Below are 6982 nucleotides of genomic sequence, written 5' to 3'. Positions count from 1 at the left end.
TGGCCTCGAACTCAGAAATCCACCTGCCTCTGCCTCCCGAGTGCTGGGATTAAAGGCGTGTGCCACCACGCCCGGCTTATAGTCTTTTATTCACTGGCTCGATTACTTTTTTTTTTTTTCAAACACAAACAACAACAACTCCCTCCTATAAAACCCTTCACAAATCCTTATCACTAGTTCTGATAGCTCTTCTGGCTATCAGAAAGAGAGGCAAACCTCTCTTTCCACTAGACACCTGTATCTCCTTTCTCTACTTCCACCACAAATTCATGGGCAAAAATCACACATCAGCTTGGATGCAAACTTTCTCTTATTTATACAGATTTAATTACAATGAAGGGCATCATCACAGCACACAGGGTGGCTGCTGCCAAAAGCTCACACATTTCCCAGGATCTATCTGGATCTTTGCATCCATACAGGCTGAGCATCTGCCACCCACTTCGATGATTTGGGCTTTTTGTCCCTTTTGCCCTTTGCCCTTTGCCCTTTGCTACATTCATCAATGTTCTTGGTCTCAAGAGGGCACATAAATACCCAAAATTCAGCATGAAAAAAAATAGACACCCCTTGCCTCATCACCTTAAAAAAAAAAAAAAAAACCCACAGGTCATGGAAAAATTTGACAGCTTAGGCAAGCATTTGAGAAAACCACCATTACTAAAATACACCTGCTTTCCAGACCTGTGGTAGACAGAGGAAGTGAGTCAGCAGGCTACTCTAGAGTAAAACAATAATGGTTAGCATGTACATAGTTCTTATGTGTCAGGCAAACATCTCCAGTGCTTCCTAAGTATATATTCACTTAACTCCTATGAATTATCTGTGGTTATAGATCGACTATGAAATGTTCCCCCAGGATAGATACCCAGCTTGTGGTTGTACTTTGGGGGGCCCTGGAAACTTTATTAGGTGTGGCCTAGTTGTAGGAAATTAGTCACTGGGGTGGGGTATTGGAGCTAACTTGCCCTTGGCCTTTTCTTGTCTACTGCTTTCTGTTCACCATGGGTTGAAGAAGGCTGTCCACCCCATAACTGTGCTGCCATAAGGTTCTGCCCAAGCTCTTTGGTCCAGCCAATCATGAAACCATGAGCTAAAATAAGACGTTCCCACCTTAAGGTTTTTCTCAAGTGTCTTGGTTACAGCTACACCAGTGCCCAAAGATAAAAGAACCATGGGACTCTCAGAAGGTTCTTGACAGGGTTTCTCAATATTGCTATGCTATGGCCTTTAGGGTCAGATAGTTTCTTATAGTCTTATACACTGTCTGGTGCTTATACCATCTCTGGCTTCTATCCACTAGAGGCAGGGCTCACCCTGCCCATTGTCCTGACATCTAAAACTGTAAAGAGGGACAAATAAATCTGTATCAGAAGTGTGGCGTGGAAATCATTCCTGGATGAAAACTCCTGCTCCAGTCAGGCTAGCTTAAGAACCATGTATAGAAATCAGCCAACAGACTAAAGGGGAACAGAGAATGGTGAGTTCAAGGATGTTAACGTTCTTGGGAAACTGAAATTTAGTAATGATCAAAGATAATTTCTGGGAAGGAAAAAAACCCTCTTGTGTGGTGGCTTCTTCTCTTTTGCCTTCCCCCCCCCCCTCAGTACTAAGGGACACAAACATTAAGGTGTAGAAGGAAGGCAGCAAGCCACTGCACTCAGTGATACAGAGGAAGGAGTCAGGGCCACCACAGAGCAAATTTAAAACAATCCTTTTGGCTCCTATATTTCAAGAACCATGAAAAAGGTCCAGGGAATCTCTTTAAATCTCCTTTCTGCTTTTCCCATGGATTTCCTTCCCATGCAAGCCTCTCCCCAACCCCTGTGCCTCCCCCAGAGCCCTTTTTTCTTGACATCTTTCCCTCCCCAGTTTTATTCTCTAGGGTTCAAAGACAGAGCGTGGACCTTCAGAGAGCAGAAGATGGGTCAAGACTACAGCTAAACCATATTTTCATCAAGGAGCATAGGAAAAGGCAGGACCTCCTTGTGTTGTCCTCCATTTAATGAGAGCAGCTCTGGATATATCTGTAATAATCATGTCTCCAAACGTGAAGGGTTTTGAGACTTACAAAGGACATTTTGAAACATCTGAGTTAGTGTCCCACAGCAGGTCTTGGTCATGACTAACAAATCTTGTTGAGTTTTTTGAAGTATGTTAACTGGGCTTTTTAGACAAAACAATAAAGACTGATATTCTCTGGAAATCAGTTAAAGGGGAGATCTGAGCAGAAGCGGGAGAGATAATTCTTGCTTCCCTTCACATGGTCCTGGCTTTGAACTCTCCAAACTCCACATGCCTACCGAGAGTGTTTAATTTCTTCAGCTGCCTTGAAGATTGCCATTTATCCAGGAACACTTCAATACAATCTGAGACTGGGAGGTTTGGAAGCTAGGTTATATGACTCAAATAGGAACATGATTTTCTTCTTCTTTTTTGTCAATTCTAATTTTCTACTTAACAAAAACTTGTTTTAAAGAATATTTTTAAGCCGGGCAGTGGTGGCCCACATCTTTAATCCTAGCACTTGGGAGGCAGAGGCAGGCAGATTTCTGAGTTCGAGGCCAGCCTGGTCTACAGAGTGAGTTCCAGGACAGCAAGGACTACACAGAGTGACCCTGTCTCAAAAAGGAAAAAGAAAAAGAATATTTTTAAAAATTTTCAAAGGTCACTAAAAGTTCTATGGAAAATAACTTTATTCACAAGTTGTACTCACTCATAAATTTTACATGCATGTATTTGAAATTTTAAAACCTTTATGAATTTATTAATTCTTTCATTTTAAATATGAATTTGATTTAGTCTAATAATTGCATACATCAAGAGGAAGTGCATACACATAAAATAAAATATGATCATATCCATCTCCATTTACTCCCCTCTAAATCTTCCTGTATCCTCAAAACATATCCTTTCCCCTTCTAACTACATGTTCTGTGAATGTGTGTGAACTGGTGAGCTGAGTTTGATTCCAGAACCCCATAGTAGAAGGAAAAAACAGACACACATTTACACACACACACAATGAAAAAGTTTTACTTTGGCCTATAATAGACTTGGGTTGTGTTTTATAGACATTAGTCTTCCCACAAATCTGGACTTCCTTTGTGTTATAATTTTGATTGGAGATGATAAATAATAATAAAATATCCAACTGATAGCAGTGGCGATGGAAACCTGGTGAGTTTTTTTATCCTAATGAGCATGAGTGTTCTTCTCCTGCTTCACTGTGCGCTGTGCCGCCGAGGCTGGGGTCTTCCAGATTTTAAGTTGTCCCTTTGATTCCACCACAAATCCCGTCATGAACATCCCAAACAGCCGATTCACCTCAATTATGACAAGTGATCTTTCCCACGCCATACTTGGCATTAAAACTTTTGCTACAGTTTTTTAATATTTGGTTTGAGTGATTTTGAAACTTGGGAACTTCCTCTAGTTGTGCACACTATCCTGATGTCCTTTCATTGTTTCAGGACACAGATCCTAAAGTCCCAGAGATTCAAATACGTGCAAATATTCATCAAGCCATTTTTTAAATCTGCTGTTTGACTGCCCCGAGCACCTGTCCGTTTTGCGTGAGCCCCCTAGGATGGCGATGTCCTAGGACCATTTTTTAAATGAGAGTACGTCAGAGAAGTGACTTTATCAAAAGAAAAAGGAAATTATAATCCCTGGATTTACGAGAAATAAGGGTAGTTAAATGTGAATGATCTTTGCCTACTGATCACAACCATGACAGGCCAACAATGCCAGACCATTGTTTCCACGTTCTGCCCTTTAAAATAAATGGTTCTTGTCCTTTCAGCTTCCTGAAGACTAATCAAAGGAAACCTGAAGCAACAATAAGCAGGGCAGTCTCCCTTGGCTTGCAGAAGCCTCCCGTAAGCATTTCTGTCAGTCGACTATGTCTGGTACCACACGTGGGAAATGCAAAGGCTCAGATTCTTGAAGTCTTCATCTCACCAGAGACTTGCAACATAAAATATAGACATCCCTCTACGTTATCGATCGAAGGTCGATAGACCTCAGTCCTCAGTGTTTTAAAGATGGAATTATCAGACCACAGTCTTTGGAGACCATCTATCCAAGCAAGCCCTATGGTAGTCGAACTGGGGAGCTAAATAAACCTGTTAGTAAGAAGCCCATAAGAATATGCTCTGTGAAAGACAGTATAAGAAAGAGTCCTCCTAAAGCTAGGCACATAGCTACATAAGAGCGCCTGCCTAGCATACACCTGGCCCTTGGTTTAATTCCTAGTACTGTGAAGAAATAAAAAAGAAACATACTATTCTTGAAAAATTTACAAAAATGTGCTTATTAACAGGCCCACCTGCCACCGTGCTCCACCTGCCAGTGTGCTCCACATGCCAGCACCACTAGTTTCTTCTTTCTTTTCTTTTCTTTTCTTTTCTTTCTTTCTCTTTCTTTCTTTCTTTTTCTAGTATTTTCTTAAGCAAAGTTAAGTGCTTCTTATGTCCTAGGCTCTCTCTCTCTCTCTCTCTCTCTCTCTCTCTCTCTCTCTCTCTCTCTCCATCCCCCCCTTTTTTCTTTCCTCCTACTCCCTAGATCTAGTATGGTTGAATGACTGGAAGAGAGATGCCCATGTTATCTAACTTCTAATTCCTACCTCATGGGGATACTTTCTAGCCACATAGGTAGATAATGTCCATAATAAATTCTACAGTGCCGGCTTCCTCCTGATGAACCAGTGCAATGTGTCCTAGCACTGCAACCATTACCAGTTATTCTAAAAATACATAATGACTTAAATATTTATTTTAAAATATAAGATAATTTATGTCCAATTTCATAATGATTTTATACAAGATATTGCCTGTACTTCACTTTTAATATAAAAAAACCCATCATACTTCATCATTTGAATCATGCTTTCAATGAAGTATATTAATTTAAATAATACAGTAGTTTAAAAATCATTGTAGTATAAAGTAAATATTTATTCTTCATCCTAGCAGGTTATCTAAGTAAGAGAGAAATACAAGAACTTTTATTCTTCAGTTGTGGGGCCATGGGTGGAGAGGAACAGGGTCCTCTCCAAGGACGTCAGCAGGAGCTGTTCACTGTAGTGGAAATAATCATGTCTGCCTTTGTGTGTGTGTGTGTGTGTGAACTTCTGCCAGTGGTTTTAGAATACGTCCATAAGAATTGACAATGCTCTGTAGCTAACTTTAAAACAACCTCAAACCATCAGGCCTACATAACAACTTTTTGCTAATTTTCCTACTTTATTCCGAAAAAGAAAATCTTGGTCGAGTGAAGAAGCCAACAGAGGCTATTGCTAACACCTGCTGATGGAATGCTGAGGTGGAATCCAACACTTCATCTGGATAAACAGAATTATTAGGTACAAGCTTTCAAAAGTGAAATCTGAATGGGAACGGCTGAGGCAAGGCAGACATGTTAGTGATTTAAAAGTATTAAGATAAGATTAGGACCTTTTCCTGTTTAGGTAAGCTGAATCTAAGTGGCTGCCTTAGTCAGGGTTTCTATTCCTGCACAAACATCTTGAGCAAGAAGCAAGTTGTGGAGGAAAGGGTTTATTCTGCTTACACTTCCACACTGCTGTTCATCACCAAGGAAGTCAGGACAGGAACTCACAAGGGGTAGGAATGTGGAGGCAGGAGTGGATGCAAAAACCCTGGAGGGGACTAGCTTGCTCCCCCTGGCTTGCTCAGCTTGCCCTCTTATAGAACCCAGGACTACCAGCCCAAGGATGGAACCACCCACAATGGGCCCTCCCACTGTTGATCACTAATTGAGAAAATGCCTTGCAGCTGGATCTCATGGAGGCATTTCCTCAAGGGAGGCTCCTTTCTCTGTGATAACTCCAGCTTGTGTCAAGTTAACACACAAAACCAGCCAGTACAGTGGCCATACATTAAATGTTTTTATTTCATTTGCAAGCCATCTTTTAAGGAGATGGAATTAAGAGAACTACAGTAGCCAAAGATGATTCTTAAAGTCAAAGAAGTAAACATAGCTACCAACCTTACCTATATTTCCTATATCTTACTACTATTAACTACCAAAACCAACTACCTGTATATTGATATATTCAAACAGATCTTCAATACCGGATACATATCCGCCAGAAATAAAGCAGACATGAGAGACATCTGTGCTCCAGTGTCCATTGCAGCAACACTCACAGTGGACAGGAAGTGACAGAACCTACTTGTCCATCAGCTGATGAATGAGTAAAAAAATGTGGCGCATACTCACTCTGGAATACTATTCAGTCATAAAAAAGGAATCTTGTCATTTGTAGAAACATGAACTGGAGAGGGGTTATGTAAGGTGCAATAAGCCAAGCCAGAATGATAAGCACTATATGCTGCCACATTTACATGGAATCTGCAAAAGGTGGCCACTGAGAAATTGAGGGTAGGATGGGGAAGATACTGGTCCACAGGTATTAAGTGAAGTTTTAAGAGAAGCAAGGAGTTCTGGTGTGCTATTGATGACTGCAAGCAGCAGCAATATCATTGTATTTTTCTTTTAAAGCTAGAAGAAAGGATTTTCTTTGTATGATGGAGACATTTTATTTTAGAAATTTTATGATAAAGAAAGGATGTTTGAGGAGATAGATGTGTTTAACCTGGTTTAGACATTGCATAATGTCTATATGTAACAAAACAGTGCTTGTTAGCTCCTCTGACGGGTACCATTCTTATATTTTTATATATCAGTTAAAACTAAGTACATAAAATATACAAACAAAAGACTCTAAATCCTTGTATGTTTTGCCTACGTTGTTCTACCAATTCAACTTTTTTTCTTTTTCCATTCAGATAGATGTATGCACAGAAGAATGTTGCGCCAGGCATGATGGTGCTTGACTGTAGTAACTTAGGACATGGAGGCAGAGGGATAGGACATTACTTCATCCTTAGCTACATAGACACTTTTATAAAGGCCATCCTGGGCTACAGAGAACCCTGGTGTGTGTGTGTGTGTGTGT

At 40.4% G+C, this 6982-nt stretch overlaps 1 protein-coding gene across 1 annotated transcript in view; it reads right to left on the bottom strand.

Annotated features, from left to right (window-relative positions):
- The window catches only part of Jam2 (junctional adhesion molecule 2), a 53106-nt gene that overhangs the window by 23119 nt on the left and 23005 nt on the right, over nt 1-6982 (bottom strand). The window lies entirely within an intron of this gene.

Source organism: Mus caroli, chromosome 16, assembly GCF_900094665.2.
Source record: "Mus caroli chromosome 16, CAROLI_EIJ_v1.1, whole genome shotgun sequence".
NCBI lineage: Eukaryota > Metazoa > Chordata > Mammalia > Rodentia > Muridae > Mus > Mus caroli.
Note: the sequence above shows the minus strand (reverse complement) of the source record. Positions and strands in the feature narration are given on the sequence as shown.